Raw genomic sequence first — 25782 nt, 5'->3', positions numbered from 1 at the left:
TTTTCTGTCGTCTTAAAACGATGGACATACCTCCAAGCAGCTGCGAGATCTTAAGAAAAGAAACGCTGCACCACTGCCTTCGCCGCACTCGAATGATTCAATTGCGATTCTTAAAAAGAATTGAATGTTCGCTCTGTCCAACACTTTCGAGCACATCTGTGTACTCACGATCTCAGCGACGGCTTTCTGCAGTCCCAGCGTCAGTGCGAGGTGAACCGATGGCCACAGTAAGCAGCGGTCGTCGCGAAACTCAGTATTCTTAAACGGAAACTTTCGTCTTGTTGAGAATGGCGTCACTGGTTTGCACCCGCATTCGCCCACGCATGTCACATGTGTGCGAAAATTTTTGGTCCTCTCTTTACGCAAAATCGCACGCAGCCGGTAGGATTCGAACCTACGCTCCCATAGGGAATCTGATTTCGAGTCAGACGCCTTAACCACTCGGCCACGACTGCCGGTAGCGCGGCGTTGTCCCGACACATGCAAATGCTACCGTTTGAAGCACTGTGGTGTCAGAAAACGGCGTAGCTGCATTATTTTCCGTAGCGTTTCCACCGCTACCAGACGAATCGCTACCCAAAGTTTTAAAATTTCCGCCCGGACAGGGACTTGAACCCTGGACCCTTAGGTTAAAAGCCTAATGCTCTACCGACTGAGCTATCCGGGCTCGGACGACGGTGTGAGACCTCCCACGATGCACAACTGTACATTGACTCATGTCCTTTACTGTTGTGCAATCGTTGCATGGGGCCGTTACTAATAAAACGTCGCCTAAATGCTGTCTGCAAACTTATCGCGCTAAGCTCGTAACACACTATCGAAGACTGCTGGCACACGATGCAACAACAAATTGCACCAGTTGTTACGTCTCATACGTTGGAGCAGAGAATTGACGTGTTTTGTCGACACTCACTGGGCAATTGGAAAATTCGCAAGCATTTCGAATGCAATGTTTCCCACGTTTTCGCTCATTTCGCGGTTCCGTTGAAGACGTTCTTCACCACCTGACACAGAAAAAGGAACGCAGTCGGTAGGGCTTTTTTGATTCTTTTCCTTCAAAGGGAGTTAGTTTTCTAGTGAGTTCCTCTTATGGCATGCACTAGACAACCAGAACTGCTACAGCAGAGAGTCATTTTGTTGTCAGCTGTAGTTGCATTATCACCAACGCAGAGCAATTCCATTGGCGTCGCATCAAAACGAATACCTGCCGAAACCCGGGATCGAACCAGGGACCTTTAGATCTTCAGTCTAACGCTCTCCCAACTGAGCTATTTCGGCTGACATTGAACGTTGCTGTTTGCATGTGTTCGTTCAGCTCTGCCTCGTTGCCAATTTCACAGTCACCTTCGTCTGATAAGACACAGGGACGCTGAAAGGCGAGCAGCCGATGCAGTGAAGTCCCACACACATTTCTTCTGCTTCCATCATCGTAACAAGCAAACATGTCGACTCGACTCGTGTAATATTCACTTCGCTGACTTCACGTGACGCCGCGCTGACGCTAGAAAACCCGTGCTATGTCGATGTCAGGGGCAACTCGTGTGCAGAGAACGAGACACAAGAAGGAGTGAGCCTCTCCACCGTATGAGAGGCAGTATCTAGCAGATACACACGGTAAAACATTCGACTTGCGTTAGCTCGTAAATTGCTACACGTCATCGTCTGCAAGCTAAAAAGGACACATCTGCACTGCCCAGTGAGGCGACACTTGTACTAACACCCGGTGGGCGGCTGTGAGACGAGGAGATGAGCTGCGGCTTCTGGGCGCGACTGTAACGCTGCGCCCTGGATCAAATAACTGGTGACCCATGTGTTTAGTAGTGACGCAACTGCTAGGATGCACCTGAACGTCCATCTTTTGAGAGAGAGAAAATTTTCGCAGTCGGCAGGACTCGAACCTACGCTCCCAGAGGGAATCTGATTTCAAGTCAGACGCCTTAACCACTCGGCCACGACTGCCGGTGGCAGAAGCGACTCCCGACAAGTGAAACGGCCATCTTTAGAAGCAATCTGATGGCAGAAAGCGGCGTGGCCTCACTCTTTCCTGTAGGGTTTCCATTAGCCGTTACGAAAGTGTATTAATTTTCGCCCAGACAGGGACTTGAACCCAGGACCCTTTGGTTGAAAACCTAACGCTCTACCGACTCAGCTATGCGGGCCCACGCACGAGCATTATCGTACAGCTGCGTGGTGAGCGAGTGATTCGCATGTTGTAATTACTGGCTTATGGCTCCAATGGCGACTTCACCGACTTCCCACTGACGCACCGCTGACGCTAGTTTTCTGTCGTCTTAAAACGATGGACATACCTCCAAGCAGCTGCGAGATCTTAAGAAAAGAAACGCTGCACCACTGCCTTCGCCGCACTCGAATGATTCAATTGCGATTCTTAAAAAGAATTGAATGTTCGCTCTGTCCAACACTTTCGAGCACATCTGTGTACTCACGATCTCAGCGACGGCTTTCTGCAGTCCCAGCGTCAGTGCGAGGTGAACCGATGGCCACAGTAAGCAGCGGTCGTCGCGAAACTCAGTATTCTTAAACGGAAACTTTCGTCTTGTTGAGAATGGCGTCACTGGTTTGCACCCGCATTCGCCCACGCATGTCACATGTGTGCGAAAATTTTTGCTCCTCTCTTTACGCAAAATCGCACGCAGCCGGTAGGATTCGAACCTACGCTCCCATAGGGAATCTGATTTCGAGTCAGACGCCTTAACCACTCGGCCACGACTGCCGGTAGCGCGGCGTTGTCCCGACACATGCAAATGCTACCGTTTGAAGCACTGTGGTGTCAGAAAACGGCGTAGCTGCATTATTTTCCGTAGCGTTTCCACCGCTACCAGACGAATCGCTACCAAAGTTTTAAAATTTCCGCCCGGACAGGGACTTGAACCCTGGACCCTTAGGTTAAAAGCCTAATGCTCTACCGACTGAGCTATCCGGGCTCGGACGACGGTGTGAGACCTCCCACGATGCACAACTGTACATTGACTCATGTCCTTTACTGTTGTGCAATCGTTGCATGGGGCCGTTACTAATAAAACGTCGCCTAAATGCTGTCTGCAAACTTATCGCGCTAAGCTCGTAACACACTATCGAAGACTGCTGGCACACGATGCAACAACAAATTGCACCAGTTGTTACGTCTCATACGTTGGAGCAGAGAATTGACGTGTTTTGTCGACACTCACTGGGCAATTGGAAAATTCGCAAGCATTTCGAATGCAATGTTTCCCACGTTTTCGCTCATTTCGCGGTTCCGTTGAAGACGTTCTTCACCACCTGACACAGAAAAAGGAACGCAGTCGGTAGGGCTTTTTTGATTCTTTTCCTTCAAAGGGAGTTAGTTTTCTAGTGAGTTCCTCTTATGGCATGCACTAGACAACCAGAACTGCTACAGCAGAGAGTCATTTTTGTTGTCAGCTGTAGTTGCATTATCACCAACGGAGAGCAATTCCATTGGCGTCGCATCAAAACGAATACCTGCCGAAACCCGGGATCGAACCAGGGACCTTTAGATCTTCAGTCTAACGCTCTCCCAACTGAGCTATTTCGGCTGACATTGAACGTTGCTGTTTGCATGTGTTCGTTCAGCTCTGCCTCGTTGCCAATTTCACAGTCACCTTCGTCTGATAAGACACAGGGACGCTGAAAGGCGAGCAGCCGATGCAGTGAAGTCCCACACACATTTCTTCTGCTTCCATCATCGTAACAAGCAAACATGTCGACTCGACTCGTGTAATATTCACTTCGCTGACTTCACGTGACGCCGCGCTGACGCTAGAAAACCCGTGCTATGTCGATGTCAGGGGCAACTCGTGTGCAGAGAACGAGACACAAGAAGGAGTGAGCCTCTCCACCGTATGAGAGGCAGTATCTAGCAGATACACACGGTAAAACATTCGACTTGCGTTAGCTCGTAAATTGCTACACGTCATCGTCTGCAAGCTAAAAAGGACACATCTGCACTGCCCAGTGAGGCGACACTTGTACTAACACCCGGTGGGCGGCTGTGAGACGAGGAGATGAGCTGCGGCTTCTGGGCGCGACTGTAACGCTGCGCCCTGGATCAAATAACTGGTGACCCATGTGTTTAGTAGTGACGCAACTGCTAGGATGCACCTGAACGTCCATCTTTTGAGAGAGAGAAAATTTTCGCAGTCGGCAGGACTCGAACCTACGCTCCCAGAGGGAATCTGATTTCAAGTCAGACGCCTTAACCACTCGGCCACGACTGCCGGTGGCAGAAGCGACTCCCGACAAGTGAAACGGCCATCTTTAGAAGCAATCTGATGGCAGAAAGCGGCGTGGCCTCACTCTTTCCTGTAGGGTTTCCATTAGCCGTTACGAAAGTGTATTAATTTTCGCCCAGACAGGGACTTGAACCCAGGACCCTTTGGTTGAAAACCTAACGCTCTACCGACTCAGCTATGCGGGCCCACGCACGAGCATTATCGTACAGCTGCGTGGTGAGCGAGTGATTCGCATGTTGTAATTACTGGCTTATGGCTCCAATGGCGACTTCACCGACTTCCCACTGACGCACCGCTGACGCTAGTTTTCTGTCGTCTTAAAACGATGGACATACCTCCAAGCAGCTGCGAGATCTTAAGAAAAGAAACGCTGCACCACTGCCTTCGCCGCACTCGAATGATTCAATTGCGATTCTTAAAAAGAATTGAATGTTCGCTCTGTCCAACACTTTCGAGCACATCTGTGTACTCACGATCTCAGCGACGGCTTTCTGCAGTCCCAGCGTCAGTGCGAGGTGAACCGATGGCCACAGTAAGCAGCGGTCGTCGCGAAACTCAGTAGTCTTAAACGGAAACTTTCGTCTTGTTGAGAATGGCGTCACTGGTTTGCACCCGCATTCGCCCACGCATGTCACATGTGTGCGAAAATTTTTGCTCCTCTCTTTACGCAAAATCGCACGCAGCCGGTAGGATTCGAACCTACGCTCCCATAGGGAATCTGATTTCGAGTCAGACGCCTTAACCACTCGGCCACGACTGCCGGTAGCGCGGCGTTGTCCCGACACATGCAAATGCTACCGTTTGAAGCACTGTGGTGTCAGAAAACGGCGTAGCTGCATTATTTTCCGTAGCGTTTCCACCGCTACCAGACGAATCGCTACCAAAGTTTTAAAATTTCCGCCCGGACAGGGACTTGAACCCTGGACCCTTAGGTTAAAAGCCTAATGCTCTACCGACTGAGCTATCCGGGCTCGGACGACGGTGTGAGACCTCCCACGATGCACAACTGTACATTGACTCATGTCCTTTACTGTTGTGCAATCGTTGCATGGGGCCGTTACTAATAAAACGTCGCCTAAATGCTGTCTGCAAACTTATCGCGCTAAGCTCGTAACACACTATCGAAGACTGCTGGCACACGATGCAACAACAAATTGCACCAGTTGTTACGTCTCATACGTTGGAGCAGAGAATTGACGTGTTTTGTCGACACTCACTGGGCAATTGGAAAATTCGCAAGCATTTCGAATGCAATGTTTCCCACGTTTTCGCTCATTTCGCGGTTCCGTTGAAGACGTTCTTCACCACCTGACACAGAAAAAGGAACGCAGTCGGTAGGGCTTTTTTGATTCTTTTCCTTCAAAGGGAGTTAGTTTTCTAGTGAGTTCCTCTTATGGCATGCACTAGACAACCAGAACTGCTACAGCAGAGAGTCATTTTTGTTGTCAGCTGTAGTTGCATTATCACCAACGCAGAGCAATTCCATTGGCGTCGCATCAAAACGAATACCTGCCGAAACCCGGGATCGAACCAGGGACCTTTAGATCTTCAGTCTAACGCTCTCCCAACTGAGCTATTTCGGCTGACATTGAACGTTGCTGTTTGCATGTGTTCGTTCAGCTCTGCCTCGTTGCCAATTTCACAGTCACCTTCGTCTGATAAGACACAGGGACGCTGAAAGGCGAGCAGCCGATGCAGTGAAGTCCCACACACATTTCTTCTGCTTCCATCATCGTAACAAGCAAACATGTCGACTCGACTCGTGTAATATTCACTTCGCTGACTTCACGTGACGCCGCGCTGACGCTAGAAAACCCGTGCTATGTCGATGTCAGGGGCAACTCGTGTGCAGAGAACGAGACACAAGAAGGAGTGAGCCTCTCCACCGTATGAGAGGCAGTATCTAGCAGATACACACGGTAAAACATTCGACTTGCGTTAGCTCGTAAATTGCTACACGTCATCGTCTGCAAGCTAAAAAGGACACATCTGCACTGCCCAGTGAGGCGACACTTGTACTAACACCCGGTGGGCGGCTGTGAGACGAGGAGATGAGCTGCGGCTTCTGGGCGCGACTGTAACGCTGCGCCCTGGATCAAATAACTGGTGACCCATGTGTTTAGTAGTGACGCAACTGCTAGGATGCACCTGAACGTCCATCTTTTGAGAGAGAGAAAATTTTCGCAGTCGGCAGGACTCGAACCTACGCTCCCAGAGGGAATCTGATTTCAAGTCAGACGCCTTAACCACTCGGCCACGACTGCCGGTGGCAGAAGCGACTCCCGACAAGTGAAACGGCCATCTTTAGAAGCAATCTGATGGCAGAAAGCGGCGTGGCCTCACTCTTTCCTGTAGGGTTTCCATTAGCCGTTACGAAAGTGTATTAATTTTCGCCCAGACAGGGACTTGAACCCAGGACCCTTTGGTTGAAAACCTAACGCTCTACCGACTCAGCTATGCGGGCCCACGCACGAGCATTATCGTACAGCTGCGTGGTGAGCGAGTGATTCGCATGTTGTAATTACTGGCTTATGGCTCCAATGGCGACTTCACCGACTTCCCACTGACGCACCGCTGACGCTAGTTTTCTGTCGTCTTAAAACGATGGACATACCTCCAAGCAGCTGCGAGATCTTAAGAAAAGAAACGCTGCACCACTGCCTTCGCCGCACTCGAATGATTCAATTGCGATTCTTAAAAAGAATTGAATGTTCGCTCTGTCCAACACTTTCGAGCACATCTGTGTACTCACGATCTCAGCGACGGCTTTCTGCAGTCCCAGCGTCAGTGCGAGGTGAACCGATGGCCACAGTAAGCAGCGGTCGTCGCGAAACTCAGTAGTCTTAAACGGAAACTTTCGTCTTGTTGAGAATGGCGTCACTGGTTTGCACCCGCATTCGCCCACGCATGTCACATGTGTGCGAAAATTTTTGCTCCTCTCTTTACGCAAAATCGCACGCAGCCGGTAGGATTCGAACCTACGCTCCCATAGGGAATCTGATTTCGAGTCAGACGCCTTAACCACTCGGCCACGACTGCCGGTAGCGCGGCGTTGTCCCGACACATGCAAATGCTACCGTTTGAAGCACTGTGGTGTCAGAAAACGGCGTAGCTGCATTATTTTCCGTAGCGTTTCCACCGCTACCAGACGAATCGCTACCAAAGTTTTAAAATTTCCGCCCGGACAGGGACTTGAACCCTGGACCCTTAGGTTAAAAGCCTAATGCTCTACCGACTGAGCTATCCGGGCTCGGACGACGGTGTGAGACCTCCCACGATGCACAACTGTACATTGACTCATGTCCTTTACTGTTGTGCAATCGTTGCATGGGGCCGTTACTAATAAAACGTCGCCTAAATGCTGTCTGCAAACTTATCGCGCTAAGCTCGTAACACACTATCGAAGACTGCTGGCACACGATGCAACAACAAATTGCACCAGTTGTTACGTCTCATACGTTGGAGCAGAGAATTGACGTGTTTTGTCGACACTCACTGGGCAATTGGAAAATTCGCAAGCATTTCGAATGCAATGTTTCCCACGTTTTCGCTCATTTCGCGGTTCCGTTGAAGACGTTCTTCACCACCTGACACAGAAAAAGGAACGCAGTCGGTAGGGCTTTTTTGATTCTTTTCCTTCAAAGGGAGTTAGTTTTCTAGTGAGTTCCTCTTATGGCATGCACTAGACAACCAGAACTGCTACAGCAGAGAGTCATTTTTGTTGTCAGCTGTAGTTGCATTATCACCAACGGAGAGCAATTCCATTGGCGTCGCATCAAAACGAATACCTGCCGAAACCCGGGATCGAACCAGGGACCTTTAGATCTTCAGTCTAACGCTCTCCCAACTGAGCTATTTCGGCTGACATTGAACGTTGCTGTTTGCATGTGTTCGTTCAGCTCTGCCTCGTTGCCAATTTCACAGTCACCTTCGTCTGATAAGACACAGGGACGCTGAAAGGCGAGCAGCCGATGCAGTGAAGTCCCACACACATTTCTTCTGCTTCCATCATCGTAACAAGCAAACATGTCGACTCGACTCGTGTAATATTCACTTCGCTGACTTCACGTGACGCCGCGCTGACGCTAGAAAACCCGTGCTATGTCGATGTCAGGGGCAACTCGTGTGCAGAGAACGAGACACAAGAAGGAGTGAGCCTCTCCACCGTATGAGAGGCAGTATCTAGCAGATACACACGGTAAAACATTCGACTTGCGTTAGCTCGTAAATTGCTACACGTCATCGTCTGCAAGCTAAAAAGGACACATCTGCACTGCCCAGTGAGGCGACACTTGTACTAACACCCGGTGGGCGGCTGTGAGACGAGGAGATGAGCTGCGGCTTCTGGGCGCGACTGTAACGCTGCGCCCTGGATCAAATAACTGGTGACCCATGTGTTTAGTAGTGACGCAACTGCTAGGATGCACCTGAACGTCCATCTTTTGAGAGAGAGAAAATTTTCGCAGTCGGCAGGACTCGAACCTACGCTCCCAGAGGGAATCTGATTTCAAGTCAGACGCCTTAACCACTCGGCCACGACTGCCGGTGGCAGAAGCGACTCCCGACAAGTGAAACGGCCATCTTTAGAAGCAATCTGATGGCAGAAAGCGGCGTGGCCTCACTCTTTCCTGTAGGGTTTCCATTAGCCGTTACGAAAGTGTATTAATTTTCGCCCAGACAGGGACTTGAACCCAGGACCCTTTGGTTGAAAACCTAACGCTCTACCGACTCAGCTATGCGGGCCCACGCACGAGCATTATCGTACAGCTGCGTGGTGAGCGAGTGATTCGCATGTTGTAATTACTGGCTTATGGCTCCAATGGCGACTTCACCGACTTCCCACTGACGCACCGCTGACGCTAGTTTTCTGTCGTCTTAAAACGATGGACATACCTCCAAGCAGCTGCGAGATCTTAAGAAAAGAAACGCTGCACCACTGCCTTCGCCGCACTCGAATGATTCAATTGCGATTCTTAAAAAGAATTGAATGTTCGCTCTGTCCAACACTTTCGAGCACATCTGTGTACTCACGATCTCAGCGACGGCTTTCTGCAGTCCCAGCGTCAGTGCGAGGTGAACCGATGGCCACAGTAAGCAGCGGTCGTCGCGAAACTCAGTAGTCTTAAACGGAAACTTTCGTCTTGTTGAGAATGGCGTCACTGGTTTGCACCCGCATTCGCCCACGCATGTCACATGTGTGCGAAAATTTTTGCTCCTCTCTTTACGCAAAATCGCACGCAGCCGGTAGGATTCGAACCTACGCTCCCATAGGGAATCTGATTTCGAGTCAGACGCCTTAACCACTCGGCCACGACTGCCGGTAGCGCGGCGTTGTCCCGACACATGCAAATGCTACCGTTTGAAGCACTGTGGTGTCAGAAAACGGCGTAGCTGCATTATTTTCCGTAGCGTTTCCACCGCTACCAGACGAATCGCTACCAAAGTTTTAAAATTTCCGCCCGGACAGGGACTTGAACCCTGGACCCTTAGGTTAAAAGCCTAATGCTCTACCGACTGAGCTATCCGGGCTCGGACGACGGTGTGAGACCTCCCACGATGCACAACTGTACATTGACTCATGTCCTTTACTGTTGTGCAATCGTTGCATGGGGCCGTTACTAATAAAACGTCGCCTAAATGCTGTCTGCAAACTTATCGCGCTAAGCTCGTAACACACTATCGAAGACTGCTGGCACACGATGCAACAACAAATTGCACCAGTTGTTACGTCTCATACGTTGGAGCAGAGAATTGACGTGTTTTGTCGACACTCACTGGGCAATTGGAAAATTCGCAAGCATTTCGAATGCAATGTTTCCCACGTTTTCGCTCATTTCGCGGTTCCGTTGAAGACGTTCTTCACCACCTGACACAGAAAAAGGAACGCAGTCGGTAGGGCTTTTTTGATTCTTTTCCTTCAAAGGGAGTTAGTTTTCTAGTGAGTTCCTCTTATGGCATGCACTAGACAACCAGAACTGCTACAGCAGAGAGTCATTTTTGTTGTCAGCTGTAGTTGCATTATCACCAACGGAGAGCAATTCCATTGGCGTCGCATCAAAACGAATACCTGCCGAAACCCGGGATCGAACCAGGGACCTTTAGATCTTCAGTCTAACGCTCTCCCAACTGAGCTATTTCGGCTGACATTGAACGTTGCTGTTTGCATGTGTTCGTTCAGCTCTGCCTCGTTGCCAATTTCACAGTCACCTTCGTCTGATAAGACACAGGGACGCTGAAAGGCGAGCAGCCGATGCAGTGAAGTCCCACACACATTTCTTCTGCTTCCATCATCGTAACAAGCAAACATGTCGACTCGACTCGTGTAATATTCACTTCGCTGACTTCACGTGACGCCGCGCTGACGCTAGAAAACCCGTGCTATGTCGATGTCAGGGGCAACTCGTGTGCAGAGAACGAGACACAAGAAGGAGTGAGCCTCTCCACCGTATGAGAGGCAGTATCTAGCAGATACACACGGTAAAACATTCGACTTGCGTTAGCTCGTAAATTGCTACACGTCATCGTCTGCAAGCTAAAAAGGACACATCTGCACTGCCCAGTGAGGCGACACTTGTACTAACACCCGGTGGGCGGCTGTGAGACGAGGAGATGAGCTGCGGCTTCTGGGCGCGACTGTAACGCTGCGCCCTGGATCAAATAACTGGTGACCCATGTGTTTAGTAGTGACGCAACTGCTAGGATGCACCTGAACGTCCATCTTTTGAGAGAGAGAAAATTTTCGCAGTCGGCAGGACTCGAACCTACGCTCCCAGAGGGAATCTGATTTCAAGTCAGACGCCTTAACCACTCGGCCACGACTGCCGGTGGCAGAAGCGACTCCCGACAAGTGAAACGGCCATCTTTAGAAGCAATCTGATGGCAGAAAGCGGCGTGGCCTCACTCTTTCCTGTAGGGTTTCCATTAGCCGTTACGAAAGTGTATTAATTTTCGCCCAGACAGGGACTTGAACCCAGGACCCTTTGGTTGAAAACCTAACGCTCTACCGACTCAGCTATGCGGGCCCACGCACGAGCATTATCGTACAGCTGCGTGGTGAGCGAGTGATTCGCATGTTGTAATTACTGGCTTATGGCTCCAATGGCGACTTCACCGACTTCCCACTGACGCACCGCTGACGCTAGTTTTCTGTCGTCTTAAAACGATGGACATACCTCCAAGCAGCTGCGAGATCTTAAGAAAAGAAACGCTGCACCACTGCCTTCGCCGCACTCGAATGATTCAATTGCGATTCTTAAAAAGAATTGAATGTTCGCTCTGTCCAACACTTTCGAGCACATCTGTGTACTCACGATCTCAGCGACGGCTTTCTGCAGTCCCAGCGTCAGTGCGAGGTGAACCGATGGCCACAGTAAGCAGCGGTCGTCGCGAAACTCAGTAGTCTTAAACGGAAACTTTCGTCTTGTTGAGAATGGCGTCACTGGTTTGCACCCGCATTCGCCCACGCATGTCACATGTGTGCGAAAATTTTTGCTCCTCTCTTTACGCAAAATCGCACGCAGCCGGTAGGATTCGAACCTACGCTCCCATAGGGAATCTGATTTCGAGTCAGACGCCTTAACCACTCGGCCACGACTGCCGGTAGCGCGGCGTTGTCCCGACACATGCAAATGCTACCGTTTGAAGCACTGTGGTGTCAGAAAACGGCGTAGCTGCATTATTTTCCGTAGCGTTTCCACCGCTACCAGACGAATCGCTACCAAAGTTTTAAAATTTCCGCCCGGACAGGGACTTGAACCCTGGACCCTTAGGTTAAAAGCCTAATGCTCTACCGACTGAGCTATCCGGGCTCGGACGACGGTGTGAGACCTCCCACGATGCACAACTGTACATTGACTCATGTCCTTTACTGTTGTGCAATCGTTGCATGGGGCCGTTACTAATAAAACGTCGCCTAAATGCTGTCTGCAAACTTATCGCGCTAAGCTCGTAACACACTATCGAAGACTGCTGGCACACGATGCAACAACAAATTGCACCAGTTGTTACGTCTCATACGTTGGAGCAGAGAATTGACGTGTTTTGTCGACACTCACTGGGCAATTGGAAAATTCGCAAGCATTTCGAATGCAATGTTTCCCACGTTTTCGCTCATTTCGCGGTTCCGTTGAAGACGTTCTTCACCACCTGACACAGAAAAAGGAACGCAGTCGGTAGGGCTTTTTTGATTCTTTTCCTTCAAAGGGAGTTAGTTTTCTAGTGAGTTCCTCTTATGGCATGCACTAGACAACCAGAACTGCTACAGCAGAGAGTCATTTTTGTTGTCAGCTGTAGTTGCATTATCACCAACGGAGAGCAATTCCATTGGCGTCGCATCAAAACGAATACCTGCCGAAACCCGGGATCGAACCAGGGACCTTTAGATCTTCAGTCTAACGCTCTCCCAACTGAGCTATTTCGGCTGACATTGAACGTTGCTGTTTGCATGTGTTCGTTCAGCTCTGCCTCGTTGCCAATTTCACAGTCACCTTCGTCTGATAAGACACAGGGACGCTGAAAGGCGAGCAGCCGATGCAGTGAAGTCCCACACACATTTCTTCTGCTTCCATCATCGTAACAAGCAAACATGTCGACTCGACTCGTGTAATATTCACTTCGCTGACTTCACGTGACGCCGCGCTGACGCTAGAAAACCCGTGCTATGTCGATGTCAGGGGCAACTCGTGTGCAGAGAACGAGACACAAGAAGGAGTGAGCCTCTCCACCGTATGAGAGGCAGTATCTAGCAGATACACACGGTAAAACATTCGACTTGCGTTAGCTCGTAAATTGCTACACGTCATCGTCTGCAAGCTAAAAAGGACACATCTGCACTGCCCAGTGAGGCGACACTTGTACTAACACCCGGTGGGCGGCTGTGAGACGAGGAGATGAGCTGCGGCTTCTGGGCGCGACTGTAACGCTGCGCCCTGGATCAAATAACTGGTGACCCATGTGTTTAGTAGTGACGCAACTGCTAGGATGCACCTGAACGTCCATCTTTTGAGAGAGAGAAAATTTTCGCAGTCGGCAGGACTCGAACCTACGCTCCCAGAGGGAATCTGATTTCAAGTCAGACGCCTTAACCACTCGGCCACGACTGCCGGTGGCAGAAGCGACTCCCGACAAGTGAAACGGCCATCTTTAGAAGCAATCTGATGGCAGAAAGCGGCGTGGCCTCACTCTTTCCTGTAGGGTTTCCATTAGCCGTTACGAAAGTGTATTAATTTTCGCCCAGACAGGGACTTGAACCCAGGACCCTTTGGTTGAAAACCTAACGCTCTACCGACTCAGCTATGCGGGCCCACGCACGAGCATTATCGTACAGCTGCGTGGTGAGCGAGTGATTCGCATGTTGTAATTACTGGCTTATGGCTCCAATGGCGACTTCACCGACTTCCCACTGACGCACCGCTGACGCTAGTTTTCTGTCGTCTTAAAACGATGGACATACCTCCAAGCAGCTGCGAGATCTTAAGAAAAGAAACGCTGCACCACTGCCTTCGCCGCACTCGAATGATTCAATTGCGATTCTTAAAAAGAATTGAATGTTCGCTCTGTCCAACACTTTCGAGCACATCTGTGTACTCACGATCTCAGCGACGGCTTTCTGCAGTCCCAGCGTCAGTGCGAGGTGAACCGATGGCCACAGTAAGCAGCGGTCGTCGCGAAACTCAGTAGTCTTAAACGGAAACTTTCGTCTTGTTGAGAATGGCGTCACTGGTTTGCACCCGCATTCGCCCACGCATGTCACATGTGTGCGAAAATTTTTGCTCCTCTCTTTACGCAAAATCGCACGCAGCCGGTAGGATTCGAACCTACGCTCCCATAGGGAATCTGATTTCGAGTCAGACGCCTTAACCACTCGGCCACGACTGCCGGTAGCGCGGCGTTGTCCCGACACATGCAAATGCTACCGTTTGAAGCACTGTGGTGTCAGAAAACGGCGTAGCTGCATTATTTTCCGTAGCGTTTCCACCGCTACCAGACGAATCGCTACCAAAGTTTTAAAATTTCCGCCCGGACAGGGACTTGAACCCTGGACCCTTAGGTTAAAAGCCTAATGCTCTACCGACTGAGCTATCCGGGCTCGGACGACGGTGTGAGACCTCCCACGATGCACAACTGTACATTGACTCATGTCCTTTACTGTTGTGCAATCGTTGCATGGGGCCGTTACTAATAAAACGTCGCCTAAATGCTGTCTGCAAACTTATCGCGCTAAGCTCGTAACACACTATCGAAGACTGCTGGCACACGATGCAACAACAAATTGCACCAGTTGTTACGTCTCATACGTTGGAGCAGAGAATTGACGTGTTTTGTCGACACTCACTGGGCAATTGGAAAATTCGCAAGCATTTCGAATGCAATGTTTCCCACGTTTTCGCTCATTTCGCGGTTCCGTTGAAGACGTTCTTCACCACCTGACACAGAAAAAGGAACGCAGTCGGTAGGGCTTTTTTGATTCTTTTCCTTCAAAGGGAGTTAGTTTTCTAGTGAGTTCCTCTTATGGCATGCACTAGACAACCAGAACTGCTACAGCAGAGAGTCATTTTTGTTGTCAGCTGTAGTTGCATTATCACCAACGGAGAGCAATTCCATTGGCGTCGCATCAAAACGAATACCTGCCGAAACCCGGGATCGAACCAGGGACCTTTAGATCTTCAGTCTAACGCTCTCCCAACTGAGCTATTTCGGCTGACATTGAACGTTGCTGTTTGCATGTGTTCGTTCAGCTCTGCCTCGTTGCCAATTTCACAGTCACCTTCGTCTGATAAGACACAGGGACGCTGAAAGGCGAGCAGCCGATGCAGTGAAGTCCCACACACATTTCTTCTGCTTCCATCATCGTAACAAGCAAACATGTCGACTCGACTCGTGTAATATTCACTTCGCTGACTTCACGTGACGCCGCGCTGACGCTAGAAAACCCGTGCTATGTCGATGTCAGGGGCAACTCGTGTGCAGAGAACGAGACACAAGAAGGAGTGAGCCTCTCCACCGTATGAGAGGCAGTATCTAGCAGATACACACGGTAAAACATTCGACTTGCGTTAGCTCGTAAATTGCTACACGTCATCGTCTGCAAGCTAAAAAGGACACATCTGCACTGCCCAGTGAGGCGACACTTGTACTAACACCCGGTGGGCGGCTGTGAGACGAGGAGATGAGCTGCGGCTTCTGGGCGCGACTGTAACGCTGCGCCCTGGATCAAATAACTGGTGACCCATGTGTTTAGTAGTGACGCAACTGCTAGGATGCACCTGAACGTCCATCTTTTGAGAGAGAGAAAATTTTCGCAGTCGGCAGGACTCGAACCTACGCTCCCAGAGGGAATCTGATTTCAAGTCAGACGCCTTAACCACTCGGCCACGACTGCCGGTGGCAGAAGCGACTCCCGACAAGTGAAACGGCCATCTTTAGAAGCAATCTGATGGCAGAAAGCGGCGTGGCCTCACTCTTTCCTGTAGGGTTTCCATTAGCCGTTACGAAAGTGTATTAATTTTCGCCCAGACAGGGACTTGAACCCAGGACCCTTTGGTTGAAAACCTAACGCTCTACCGACTCAGCTATGCGGGCCCACGCACGAGCATTATCGTACAGCTGCGTGGTGAGCGAGTGATTCGCATGTTGTAATTACTGGCTTATGGCTCCAATGGCGACTTCACCGACTTCCCACTGACGCACCGCTGACGCTAGTTTTCTGTCGTCTTAAAACGATGGACATACCTCCAAGCAGCTGCGAGATCTTAAGAAAAGAAACGCTGCACCACTGCCTTCGCCGCACTCGAATGATTCAATTGCGATTCTTAAAAAGAATTGAATGTTCGCTCTGTCCAACACTTTCGAGCACATCTGTGTACTCACGATCTCAGCGACGGCTTTCTGCAGTCCCAGCGTCAGTGCGAGGTGAACCGATGGCCACAGTAAGCAGCGGTCGTCGCGAAACTCAGTAGTCTTAAACGGAAACTTTCGTCTTGTTGAGAATGGCGTCACTGGTTTGCACCCGCATTCGCCCACGCATGTCACATGTGTGCGAAAATTTTTGCTCCTCTCTTTACGCAAAATCGCACGCAGCCGGTAGGATTCGAACCTACGCTCCCATAGGGAATCTGATTTCGAGTCAGACGCCTTAACCACTCGGCCACGACTGCCGGTAGCGCGGCGTTGTCCCGACACATGCAAATGCTACCGTTTGAAGCACTGTGGTGTCAGAAAACGGCGTAGCTGCATTATTTTCCGTAGCGTTTCCACCGCTACCAGACGAATCGCTACCAAAGTTTTAAAATTTCCGCCCGGACAGGGACTTGAACCCTGGACCCTTAGGTTAAAAGCCTAATGCTCTACCGACTGAGCTATCCGGGCTCGGACGACGGTGTGAGACCTCCCACGATGCACAACTGTACATTGACTCATGTCCTTTACTGTTGTGCAATCGTTGCATGGGGCCGTTACTAATAAAACGTCGCCTAAATGCTGTCTGCAAACTTATCGCGCTAAGCTCGTAACACACTATCGAAGACTGCTGGCACACGATGCAACAACAAATTGCACCAGTTGTTACGTCTCATACGTTGGAGCAGAGAATTGACGTGTTTTGTCGACACTCACTGGGCAATTGGAAAATTCGCAAGCATTTCGAATGCAATGTTTCCCACGTTTTCGCTCATTTCGCGGTTCCGTTGAAGACGTTCTTCACCACCTGACACAGAAAAAGGAACGCAGTCGGTAGGGCTTTTTTGATTCTTTTCCTTCAAAGGGAGTTAGTTTTCTAGTGAGTTCCTCTTATGGCATGCACTAGACAACCAGAACTGCTACAGCAGAGAGTCATTTTTGTTGTCAGCTGTAGTTGCATTATCACCAACGGAGAGCAATTCCATTGGCGTCGCATCAAAACGAATACCTGCCGAAACCCGGGATCGAACCAGGGACCTTTAGATCTTCAGTCTAACGCTCTCCCAACTGAGCTATTTCGGCTGACATTGAACGTTGCTGTTTGCATGTGTTCGTTCAGCTCTGCCTCGTTGCCAATTTCACAGTCACCTTCGTCTGATAAGACACAGGGACGCTGAAAGGCGAGCAGCCGATGCAGTGAAGTCCCACACACATTTCTTCTGCTTCCATCATCGTAACAAGCAAACATGTCGACTCGACTCGTGTAATATTCACTTCGCTGACTTCACGTGACGCCGCGCTGACGCTAGAAAACCCGTGCTATGTCGATGTCAGGGGCAACTCGTGTGCAGAGAACGAGACACAAGAAGGAGTGAGCCTCTCCACCGTATGAGAGGCAGTATCTAGCAGATACACACGGTAAAACATTCGACTTGCGTTAGCTCGTAAATTGCTACACGTCATCGTCTGCAAGCTAAAAAGGACACATCTGCACTGCCCAGTGAGGCGACACTTGTACTAACACCCGGTGGGCGGCTGTGAGACGAGGAGATGAGCTGCGGCTTCTGGGCGCGACTGTAACGCTGCGCCCTGGATCAAATAACTGGTGACCCATGTGTTTAGTAGTGACGCAACTGCTAGGATGCACCTGAACGTCCATCTTTTGAGAGAGAGAAAATTTTCGCAGTCGGCAGGACTCGAACCTACGCTCCCAGAGGGAATCTGATTTCAAGTCAGACGCCTTAACCACTCGGCCACGACTGCCGGTGGCAGAAGCGACTCCCGACAAGTGAAACGGCCATCTTTAGAAGCAATCTGATGGCAGAAAGCGGCGTGGCCTCACTCTTTCCTGTAGGGTTTCCATTAGCCGTTACGAAAGTGTATTAATTTTCGCCCAGACAGGGACTTGAACCCAGGACCCTTTGGTTGAAAACCTAACGCTCTACCGACTCAGCTATGCGGGCCCACGCACGAGCATTATCGTACAGCTGCGTGGTGAGCGAGTGATTCGCATGTTGTAATTACTGGCTTATGGCTCCAATGGCGACTTCACCGACTTCCCACTGACGCACCGCTGACGCTAGTTTTCTGTCGTCTTAAAACGATGGACATACCTCCAAGCAGCTGCGAGATCTTAAGAAAAGAAACGCTGCACCACTGCCTTCGCCGCACTCGAATGATTCAATTGCGATTCTTAAAAAGAATTGAATGTTCGCTCTGTCCAACACTTTCGAGCACATCTGTGTACTCACGATCTCAGCGACGGCTTTCTGCAGTCCCAGCGTCAGTGCGAGGTGAACCGATGGCCACAGTAAGCAGCGGTCGTCGCGAAACTCAGTATTCTTAAACGGAAACTTTCGTCTTGTTGAGAATGGCGTCACTGGTTTGCACCCGCATTCGCCCACGCATGTCACATGTGTGCGAAAATTTTTGCTCCTCTCTTTACGCAAAATCGCACGCAGCCGGTAGGATTCGAACCTACGCTCCCATAGGGAATCTGATTTCGAGTCAGACGCCTTAACCACTCGGCCACGACTGCCGGTAGCGCGGCGTTGTCCCGACACATGCAAATGCTACCGTTTGAAGCACTGTGGTGTCAGAAAACGGCGTAGCTGCATTATTTTCCGTAGCGTTTCCACCGCTACCAGACGAATCGCTACCAAAGTTTTAAAATTTCCGCCCGGACAGGGACTTGAACCCTGGACCCTTAGGTTAAAAGCCTAATGCTCTACCGACTGAGCTATCCGGGCTCGGACGACGGTGTGAGACCTCCCACGATGCACAACTGTACATTGACTCATGTCCTTTACTGTTGTGCAATCGTTGCATGGGGCCGTTACTAATAAAACGTCGCCTAAATGCTGTCTGCAAACTTATCGCGCTAAGCTCGTAACACACTATCGAAGACTGCTGGCACACGATGCAACAACAAATTGCACCAGTTGTTACGTCTCATACGTTGGAGCAGAGAATTGACGTGTTTTGTCGACACTCACTGGGCAATTGGAAAATTCGCAAGCATTTCGAATGCAATGTTTCCCACGTTTTCGCTCATTTCGCGGTTCCGTTGAAGACGTTCTTCACCACCTGACACAGAAAAAGGAACGCAGTCGGTAGGGCTTTTTTGATTCTTTTCCTTCAAAGGGAGTTAGTTTTCTAGTGAGTTCCTCTTATGGCATGCACTAGACAACCAGAACTGCTACAGCAGAGAGTCATTTTTGTTGTCAGCTGTAGTTGCATTATCACCAACGCAGAGCAATTCCATTGGCGTCGCATCAAAACGAATACCTGCCGAAACCCGGGATCGAACCAGGGACCTTTAGATCTTCAGTCTAACGCTCTCCCAACTGAGCTATTTCGGCTGACATTGAACGTTGCTGTTTGCATGTGTTCGTTCAGCTCTGCCTCGTTGCCAATTTCACAGTCACCTTCGTCTGATAAGACACAGGGACGCTGAAAGGCGAGCAGCCGATGCAGTGAAGTCCCACACACATTTCTTCTGCTTCCATCATCGTAACAAGCAAACATGTCGACTCGACTCGTGTAATATTCACTTCGCTGACTTCACGTGACGCCGCGCTGACGCTAGAAAACCCGTGCTATGTCGATGTCAGGGGCAACTCGTGTGCAGAGAACGAGACACAAGAAGGAGTGAGCCTCTCCACCGTATGAGAGGCAGTATCTAGCAGATACACACGGTAAAACATTCGACTTGCGTTAGCTCGTAAATTGCTACACGTCATCGTCTGCAAGCTAAAAAGGACACATCTGCACTGCCCAGTGAGGCGACACTTGTACTAACACCCGGTGGGCGGCTGTGAGACGAGGAGATGAGCTGCGGCTTCTGGGCGCGACTGTAACGCTGCGCCCTGGATCAAATAACTGGTGACCCATGTGTTTAGTAGTGACGCAACTGCTAGGATGCACCTGAACGTCCATCTTTTGAGAGAGAGAAAATTTTCGCAGTCGGCAGGACTCGAACCTACGCTCCCAGAGGGAATCTGATTTCAAGTCAGACGCCTTAACCACTCGGCCACGACTGCCGGTGGCAGAAGCGACTCCCGACAAGTGAAACGGCCATCTTTAGAAGCAATCTGATGGCAGAAAGCGGCGTGGCCTCACTCTTTCCTGTAGGGTTTCCATTAGCCGTTACGAAAGTGTATTAATTTTCGCCCAGACAGGGACTTGAACCCAGGACCCTTTGGTTGAAAACCTAACGCTCTACCGACTCAGCTATGCGGGCCCACGCACGAGCATTATCGTACAGCTGCGTGGTGAGCGAGTGATTCGCATGTTGTAATTACTGGCTTATGGCTCCAATGGCGACTTCACCGACTTCCCACTGACGCACCGCTGACGCTAGTTTTCTGTCGTCTTAAAACGATGGACATACCTCCAAGCAGCTGCGAGATCTTAAGAAAAGAAACGCTGCACCACTGCCTTCGCCGCACTCGAATGATTCAATTGCGATTCTTAAAAAGAATTGAATGTTCGCTCTGTCCAACACTTTCGAGCACATCTGTGTACTCACGATCTCAGCGACGGCTTTCTGCAGTCCCAGCGTCAGTGCGAGGTGAACCGATGGCCACAGTAAGCAGCGGTCGTCGCGAAACTCAGTATTCTTAAACGGAAACTTTCGTCTTGTTGAGAATGGCGTCACTGGTTTGCACCCGCATTCGCCCACGCATGTCACATGTGTGCGAAAATTTTTGCTCCTCTCTTTACGCAAAATCGCACGCAGCCGGTAGGATTCGAACCTACGCTCCCATAGGGAATCTGATTTCGAGTCAGACGCCTTAACCACTCGGCCACGACTGCCGGTAGCGCGGCGTTGTCCCGACACATGCAAATGCTACCGTTTGAAGCACTGTGGTGTCAGAAAACGGCGTAGCTGCATTATTTTCCGTAGCGTTTCCACCGCTACCAGACGAATCGCTACCAAAGTTTTAAAATTTCCGCCCGGACAGGGACTTGAACCCTGGACCCTTAGGTTAAAAGCCTAATGCTCTACCGACTGAGCTATCCGGGCTCGGACGACGGTGTGAGACCTCCCACGATGCACAACTGTACATTGACTCATGTCCTTTACTGTTGTGCAATCGTTGCATGGGGCCGTTACTAATAAAACGTCGCCTAAATGCTGTCTGCAAACTTATCGCGCTAAGCTCGTAACACACTATCGAAGACTGCTGGCACACGATGCAACAACAAATTGCACCAGTTGTTACGTCTCATACGTTGGAGCAGAGAATTGACGTGTTTTGTCGACACTCACTGGGCAATTGGAAAATTCGCAAGCATTTCGAATGCAATGTTTCCCACGTTTTCGCTCATTTCGCGGTTCCGTTGAAGACGTTCTTCACCACCTGACACAGAAAAAGGAACGCAGTCGGTAGGGCTTTTTTGATTCTTTTCCTTCAAAGGGAGTTAGTTTTCTAGTGAGTTCCTCTTATGGCATGCACTAGACAACCAGAACTGCTACAGCAGAGAGTCATTTTTGTTGTCAGCTGTAGTTGCATTATCACCAACGCAGAGCAATTCCATTGGCGTCGCATCAAAACGAATACCTGCCGAAACCCGGGATCGAACCAGGGACCTTTAGATCTTCAGTCTAACGCTCTCCCAACTGAGCTATTTCGGCTGACATTGAACGTTGCTGTTTGCATGTGTTCGTTCAGCTCTGCCTCGTTGCCAATTTCACAGTCACCTTCGTCTGATAAGACACAGGGACGCTGAAAGGCGAGCAGCCGATGCAGTGAAGTCCCACACACATTTCTTCTGCTTCCATCATCGTAACAAGCAAACATGTCGACTCGACTCGTGTAATATTCACTTCGCTGACTTCACGTGACGCCGCGCTGACGCTAGAAAACCCGTGCTATGTCGATGTCAGGGGCAACTCGTGTGCAGAGAACGAGACACAAGAAGGAGTGAGCCTCTCCACCGTATGAGAGGCAGTATCTAGCAGATACACACGGTAAAACATTCGACTTGCGTTAGCTCGTAAATTGCTACACGTCATCGTCTGCAAGCTAAAAAGGACACATCTGCACTGCCCAGTGAGGCGACACTTGTACTAACACCCGGTGGGCGGCTGTGAGACGAGGAGATGAGCTGCGGCTTCTGGGCGCGACTGTAACGCTGCGCCCTGGATCAAATAACTGGTGACCCATGTGTTTAGTAGTGACGCAACTGCTAGGATGCACCTGAACGTCCATCTTTTGAGAGAGAGAAAATTTTCGCAGTCGGCAGGACTCGAACCTACGCTCCCAGAGGGAATCTGATTTCAAGTCAGACGCCTTAACCACTCGGCCACGACTGCCGGTGGCAGAAGCGACTCCCGACAAGTGAAACGGCCATCTTTAGAAGCAATCTGATGGCAGAAAGCGGCGTGGCCTCACTCTTTCCTGTAGGGTTTCCATTAGCCGTTACGAAAGTGTATTAATTTTCGCCCAGACAGGGACTTGAACCCAGGACCCTTTGGTTGAAAACCTAACGCTCTACCGACTCAGCTATGCGGGCCCACGCACGAGCATTATCGTACAGCTGCGTGGTGAGCGAGTGATTCGCATGTTGTAATTACTGGCTTATGGCTCCAATGGCGACTTCACCGACTTCCCACTGACGCACCGCTGACGCTAGTTTTCTGTCGTCTTAAAACGATGGACATAGCTCCAAGCAGCTGCGAGATCTTAAGAAAAGAAACGCTGCACCACTGCCTTCGCCGCACTCGAATGATTCAATTGCGATTCTTAAAAAGAATTGAATGTTCGCTCTGTCCAACACTTTCGAGCACATCTGTGTACTCACGATCTCAGCGACGGCTTTCTGCAGTCCCAGCGTCAGTGCGAGGTGAACCGATGGCCACAGTAAGCAGCGGTCGTCGCGAAACTCAGTATTCTTAAACGGAAACTTTCGTCTTGTTGAGAATGGCGTCACTGGTTTGCACCCGCATTCGCCCACGCATGTCACATGTGTGCGAAAATTTTTGCTCCTCTCTTTACGCAAAATCGCACGCAGCCGGTAGGATTCGAACCTACGCTCCCATAGGGAATCTGATTTCGAGTCAGACGCCTTAACCACTCGGCCACGACTGCCGGTAGCGCGGCGTTGTCCCGACACATGCAAATGCTACCGTTTGAAGCACTGTGGTGTCAGAAAACGGCGTAGCTGCATTATTTTCCGTAGCGTTTCCACCGCTACCAGACGAATCGCTACCAAAGTTTTAAAATTTCCGCCCGGACAGGGACTTGAACCCTGGACCCTTAGGTTAAAAGCCTAATGCTCTACCGACTGAGCTATCCGGGCTCGGACGACGGTGTGAGACCTCCCACGATGCACAACTGTACATTGACTCATGTCCTTTACTGTTGTGCAATCGTTGCATGGGGCCGTTACTAATAAAACGTCGCCTAAATGCTGTCTGCAAACTTATCGCGCTAAGCTCGTAACACACTATCGAAGACTGCTGGCACACGATGCAACAACAAATTGCACCAGTTGTTACGTCTCATACGTTGGAGCAGAGAATTGACGTGTTTTGTCGACACTCACTGGGCAATTGGAAAATTCGCAAGCATTTCGAATGCAATGTTTCCCACGTTTTCGCTCATTTCGCGGTTCCGTTGAAGACGTTCTTCACCACCTGACACAGAAAAAGGAACGCAGTCGGTAGGGCTTTTTTGATTCTTTTCCTTCAAAGGGAGTTAGTTTTCTAGTGAGTTCCTCTTATGGCATGCACTAGACAACCAGAACTGCTACAGCAGAGAGTCATTTTTGTTGTCAGCTGTAGTTGCATTATCACCAACGCAGAGCAATTCCATTGGCGTCGCATCAAAACGAATACCTGCCGAAACCCGGGATCGAACCAGGGACCTTTAGATCTTCAGTCTAACGCTCTCCCAACTGAGCTATTTCGGCTGACATTGAACGTTGCTGTTTGCATGTGTTCGTTCAGCTCTGCCTCGTTGCCAATTTCACAGTCACCTTCGTCTGATAAGACACAGGGACGCTGAAAGGCGAGCAGCCGATGCAGTGAAGTCCCACACACATTTCTTCTGCTTCCATCATCGTAACAAGCAAACATGTCGACTCGACTCGTGTAATATTCACTTCGCTGACTTCACGTGACGCCGCGCTGACGCTAGAAAACCCGTGCTATGTCGATGTCAGGGGCAACTCGTGTGCAGAGAACGAGACACAAGAAGGAGTGAGCCTCTCCACCGTATGAGAGGCAGTATCTAGCAGATACACACGGTAAAACATTCGACTTGCGTTAGCTCGTAAATTGCTACACGTCATCGTCTGCAAGCTAAAAAGGACACATCTGCACTGCCCAGTGAGGCGACACTTGTACTAACACCCGGTGGGCGGCTGTGAGACGAGGAGATGAGCTGCGGCTTCTGGGCGCGACTGTAACGCTGCGCCCTGGATCAAATAACTGGTGACCCATGTGTTTAGTAGTGACGCAACTGCTAGGATGCACCTGAACGTCCATCTTTTGAGAGAGAGAAAATTTTCGCAGTCGGCAGGACTCGAACCTACGCTCCCAGAGGGAATCTGATTTCAAGTCAGACGCCTTAACCACTCGGCCACGACTGCCGGTGGCAGAAGCGACTCCCGACAAGTGAAACGGCCATCTTTAGAAGCAATCTGATGGCAGAAAGCGGCGTGGCCTCACTCTTTCCTGTAGGGTTTCCATTAGCCGTTACGAAAGTGTATTAATTTTCGCCCAGACAGGGACTTGAACCCAGGACCCTTTGGTTGAAAACCTAACGCTCTACCGACTCAGCTATGCGGGCCCACGCACGAGCATTATCGTACAGCTGCGTGGTGAGCGAGTGATTCGCATGTTGTAATTACTGGCTTATGGCTCCAATGGCGACTTCACCGACTTCCCACTGACGCACCGCTGACGCTAGTTTTCTGTCGTCTTAAAACGATGGACATACCTCCAAGCAGCTGCGAGATCTTAAGAAAAGAAACGCTGCACCACTGCCTTCGCCGCACTCGAATGATTCAATTGCGATTCTTAAAAAGAATTGAATGTTCGCTCTGTCCAACACTTTCGAGCACATCTGTGTACTCACGATCTCAGCGACGGCTTTCTGCAGTCCCAGCGTCAGTGCGAGGTGAACCGATGGCCACAGTAAGCAGCGGTCGTCGCGAAACTCAGTATTCTTAAACGGAAACTTTCGTCTTGTTGAGAATGGCGTCACTGGTTTGCACCCGCATTCGCCCACGCATGTCACATGTGTGCGAAAATTTTTGCTCCTCTCTTTACGCAAAATCGCACGCAGCCGGTAGGATTCGAACCTACGCTCCCATAGGGAATCTGATTTCGAGTCAGACGCCTTAACCACTCGGCCACGACTGCCGGTAGCGCGGCGTTGTCCCGACACATGCAAATGCTACCGTTTGAAGCACTGTGGTGTCAGAAAACGGCGTAGCTGCATTATTTTCCGTAGCGTTTCCACCGCTACCAGACGAATCGCTACCAAAGTTTTAAAATTTCCGCCCGGACAGGGACTTGAACCCTGGACCCTTAGGTTAAAAGCCTAATGCTCTACCGACTGAGCTATCCGGGCTCGGACGACGGTGTGAGACCTCCCACGATGCACAACTGTACATTGAC

At 50.3% G+C, this 25782-nt stretch overlaps 46 non-coding genes across 46 annotated transcripts; all 46 read right to left on the bottom strand.

Annotated features, from left to right (window-relative positions):
• Positions 1 to 373: 373 nt before the first annotated feature.
• Positions 374 to 455, bottom strand: Trnas-cga. Its single transcript has one exon. It is a non-coding gene; the product is annotated as a tRNA-Ser (tRNA).
• A 139-nt stretch (positions 456 to 594) lies between these two features.
• On the bottom strand, positions 595 to 667 carry Trnak-uuu. Its single transcript has one exon. It is a non-coding gene; the product is annotated as a tRNA-Lys (tRNA).
• A 538-nt stretch (positions 668 to 1205) lies between these two features.
• Positions 1206 to 1278, bottom strand: Trnaf-gaa. The gene has a single exon. It is a non-coding gene; the product is annotated as a tRNA-Phe (tRNA).
• Positions 1279 to 1877: 599 nt separating this feature from the next.
• Trnas-uga lies at positions 1878 to 1959 on the bottom strand. Its single transcript has one exon. It is a non-coding gene; the product is annotated as a tRNA-Ser (tRNA).
• A 693-nt stretch (positions 1960 to 2652) lies between these two features.
• Trnas-cga lies at positions 2653 to 2734 on the bottom strand. Its single transcript has one exon. It is a non-coding gene; the product is annotated as a tRNA-Ser (tRNA).
• Positions 2735 to 2872: 138 nt separating this feature from the next.
• On the bottom strand, positions 2873 to 2945 carry Trnak-uuu. Its single transcript has one exon. It is a non-coding gene; the product is annotated as a tRNA-Lys (tRNA).
• Positions 2946 to 3484: 539 nt separating this feature from the next.
• Trnaf-gaa lies at positions 3485 to 3557 on the bottom strand. Its single transcript has one exon. It is a non-coding gene; the product is annotated as a tRNA-Phe (tRNA).
• Positions 3558 to 4156: 599 nt separating this feature from the next.
• On the bottom strand, positions 4157 to 4238 carry Trnas-uga. The gene has a single exon. It is a non-coding gene; the product is annotated as a tRNA-Ser (tRNA).
• A 693-nt stretch (positions 4239 to 4931) lies between these two features.
• Trnas-cga lies at positions 4932 to 5013 on the bottom strand. The gene has a single exon. It is a non-coding gene; the product is annotated as a tRNA-Ser (tRNA).
• A 138-nt stretch (positions 5014 to 5151) lies between these two features.
• Positions 5152 to 5224, bottom strand: Trnak-uuu. The gene has a single exon. It is a non-coding gene; the product is annotated as a tRNA-Lys (tRNA).
• A 539-nt stretch (positions 5225 to 5763) lies between these two features.
• Trnaf-gaa lies at positions 5764 to 5836 on the bottom strand. Its single transcript has one exon. It is a non-coding gene; the product is annotated as a tRNA-Phe (tRNA).
• Positions 5837 to 6435: 599 nt separating this feature from the next.
• On the bottom strand, positions 6436 to 6517 carry Trnas-uga. The gene has a single exon. It is a non-coding gene; the product is annotated as a tRNA-Ser (tRNA).
• A 693-nt stretch (positions 6518 to 7210) lies between these two features.
• On the bottom strand, positions 7211 to 7292 carry Trnas-cga. Its single transcript has one exon. It is a non-coding gene; the product is annotated as a tRNA-Ser (tRNA).
• A 138-nt stretch (positions 7293 to 7430) lies between these two features.
• Trnak-uuu lies at positions 7431 to 7503 on the bottom strand. The gene has a single exon. It is a non-coding gene; the product is annotated as a tRNA-Lys (tRNA).
• Positions 7504 to 8042: 539 nt separating this feature from the next.
• Trnaf-gaa lies at positions 8043 to 8115 on the bottom strand. Its single transcript has one exon. It is a non-coding gene; the product is annotated as a tRNA-Phe (tRNA).
• A 599-nt stretch (positions 8116 to 8714) lies between these two features.
• Positions 8715 to 8796, bottom strand: Trnas-uga. Its single transcript has one exon. It is a non-coding gene; the product is annotated as a tRNA-Ser (tRNA).
• A 693-nt stretch (positions 8797 to 9489) lies between these two features.
• Positions 9490 to 9571, bottom strand: Trnas-cga. Its single transcript has one exon. It is a non-coding gene; the product is annotated as a tRNA-Ser (tRNA).
• A 138-nt stretch (positions 9572 to 9709) lies between these two features.
• Positions 9710 to 9782, bottom strand: Trnak-uuu. Its single transcript has one exon. It is a non-coding gene; the product is annotated as a tRNA-Lys (tRNA).
• A 539-nt stretch (positions 9783 to 10321) lies between these two features.
• Trnaf-gaa lies at positions 10322 to 10394 on the bottom strand. Its single transcript has one exon. It is a non-coding gene; the product is annotated as a tRNA-Phe (tRNA).
• Positions 10395 to 10993: 599 nt separating this feature from the next.
• Positions 10994 to 11075, bottom strand: Trnas-uga. Its single transcript has one exon. It is a non-coding gene; the product is annotated as a tRNA-Ser (tRNA).
• Positions 11076 to 11768: 693 nt separating this feature from the next.
• Trnas-cga lies at positions 11769 to 11850 on the bottom strand. Its single transcript has one exon. It is a non-coding gene; the product is annotated as a tRNA-Ser (tRNA).
• Positions 11851 to 11988: 138 nt separating this feature from the next.
• Positions 11989 to 12061, bottom strand: Trnak-uuu. Its single transcript has one exon. It is a non-coding gene; the product is annotated as a tRNA-Lys (tRNA).
• Positions 12062 to 12600: 539 nt separating this feature from the next.
• Positions 12601 to 12673, bottom strand: Trnaf-gaa. Its single transcript has one exon. It is a non-coding gene; the product is annotated as a tRNA-Phe (tRNA).
• Positions 12674 to 13272: 599 nt separating this feature from the next.
• Trnas-uga lies at positions 13273 to 13354 on the bottom strand. The gene has a single exon. It is a non-coding gene; the product is annotated as a tRNA-Ser (tRNA).
• A 693-nt stretch (positions 13355 to 14047) lies between these two features.
• Positions 14048 to 14129, bottom strand: Trnas-cga. The gene has a single exon. It is a non-coding gene; the product is annotated as a tRNA-Ser (tRNA).
• Positions 14130 to 14267: 138 nt separating this feature from the next.
• Positions 14268 to 14340, bottom strand: Trnak-uuu. Its single transcript has one exon. It is a non-coding gene; the product is annotated as a tRNA-Lys (tRNA).
• A 539-nt stretch (positions 14341 to 14879) lies between these two features.
• On the bottom strand, positions 14880 to 14952 carry Trnaf-gaa. Its single transcript has one exon. It is a non-coding gene; the product is annotated as a tRNA-Phe (tRNA).
• Positions 14953 to 15551: 599 nt separating this feature from the next.
• On the bottom strand, positions 15552 to 15633 carry Trnas-uga. Its single transcript has one exon. It is a non-coding gene; the product is annotated as a tRNA-Ser (tRNA).
• A 693-nt stretch (positions 15634 to 16326) lies between these two features.
• Trnas-cga lies at positions 16327 to 16408 on the bottom strand. Its single transcript has one exon. It is a non-coding gene; the product is annotated as a tRNA-Ser (tRNA).
• Positions 16409 to 16546: 138 nt separating this feature from the next.
• Positions 16547 to 16619, bottom strand: Trnak-uuu. Its single transcript has one exon. It is a non-coding gene; the product is annotated as a tRNA-Lys (tRNA).
• Positions 16620 to 17158: 539 nt separating this feature from the next.
• On the bottom strand, positions 17159 to 17231 carry Trnaf-gaa. Its single transcript has one exon. It is a non-coding gene; the product is annotated as a tRNA-Phe (tRNA).
• A 599-nt stretch (positions 17232 to 17830) lies between these two features.
• Positions 17831 to 17912, bottom strand: Trnas-uga. The gene has a single exon. It is a non-coding gene; the product is annotated as a tRNA-Ser (tRNA).
• A 693-nt stretch (positions 17913 to 18605) lies between these two features.
• Trnas-cga lies at positions 18606 to 18687 on the bottom strand. Its single transcript has one exon. It is a non-coding gene; the product is annotated as a tRNA-Ser (tRNA).
• A 138-nt stretch (positions 18688 to 18825) lies between these two features.
• Trnak-uuu lies at positions 18826 to 18898 on the bottom strand. The gene has a single exon. It is a non-coding gene; the product is annotated as a tRNA-Lys (tRNA).
• A 539-nt stretch (positions 18899 to 19437) lies between these two features.
• Trnaf-gaa lies at positions 19438 to 19510 on the bottom strand. The gene has a single exon. It is a non-coding gene; the product is annotated as a tRNA-Phe (tRNA).
• A 599-nt stretch (positions 19511 to 20109) lies between these two features.
• On the bottom strand, positions 20110 to 20191 carry Trnas-uga. The gene has a single exon. It is a non-coding gene; the product is annotated as a tRNA-Ser (tRNA).
• Positions 20192 to 20884: 693 nt separating this feature from the next.
• Trnas-cga lies at positions 20885 to 20966 on the bottom strand. The gene has a single exon. It is a non-coding gene; the product is annotated as a tRNA-Ser (tRNA).
• A 138-nt stretch (positions 20967 to 21104) lies between these two features.
• Positions 21105 to 21177, bottom strand: Trnak-uuu. Its single transcript has one exon. It is a non-coding gene; the product is annotated as a tRNA-Lys (tRNA).
• Positions 21178 to 21716: 539 nt separating this feature from the next.
• Trnaf-gaa lies at positions 21717 to 21789 on the bottom strand. Its single transcript has one exon. It is a non-coding gene; the product is annotated as a tRNA-Phe (tRNA).
• A 599-nt stretch (positions 21790 to 22388) lies between these two features.
• On the bottom strand, positions 22389 to 22470 carry Trnas-uga. The gene has a single exon. It is a non-coding gene; the product is annotated as a tRNA-Ser (tRNA).
• Positions 22471 to 23163: 693 nt separating this feature from the next.
• On the bottom strand, positions 23164 to 23245 carry Trnas-cga. Its single transcript has one exon. It is a non-coding gene; the product is annotated as a tRNA-Ser (tRNA).
• Positions 23246 to 23383: 138 nt separating this feature from the next.
• On the bottom strand, positions 23384 to 23456 carry Trnak-uuu. Its single transcript has one exon. It is a non-coding gene; the product is annotated as a tRNA-Lys (tRNA).
• Positions 23457 to 23995: 539 nt separating this feature from the next.
• On the bottom strand, positions 23996 to 24068 carry Trnaf-gaa. The gene has a single exon. It is a non-coding gene; the product is annotated as a tRNA-Phe (tRNA).
• A 599-nt stretch (positions 24069 to 24667) lies between these two features.
• On the bottom strand, positions 24668 to 24749 carry Trnas-uga. The gene has a single exon. It is a non-coding gene; the product is annotated as a tRNA-Ser (tRNA).
• A 693-nt stretch (positions 24750 to 25442) lies between these two features.
• On the bottom strand, positions 25443 to 25524 carry Trnas-cga. Its single transcript has one exon. It is a non-coding gene; the product is annotated as a tRNA-Ser (tRNA).
• A 138-nt stretch (positions 25525 to 25662) lies between these two features.
• Positions 25663 to 25735, bottom strand: Trnak-uuu. The gene has a single exon. It is a non-coding gene; the product is annotated as a tRNA-Lys (tRNA).
• Positions 25736 to 25782: the final 47 nt, after the last annotated feature.

The sequence above is a fragment of the Schistocerca piceifrons genome, unplaced genomic scaffold (assembly GCF_021461385.2).
Source record: "Schistocerca piceifrons isolate TAMUIC-IGC-003096 unplaced genomic scaffold, iqSchPice1.1 HiC_scaffold_1194, whole genome shotgun sequence".
NCBI lineage: Eukaryota > Metazoa > Arthropoda > Insecta > Orthoptera > Acrididae > Schistocerca > Schistocerca piceifrons.
The sequence above is the reverse complement of the archived record's forward strand: the minus strand, read 5'-3'. Positions and strand labels throughout refer to the sequence as shown.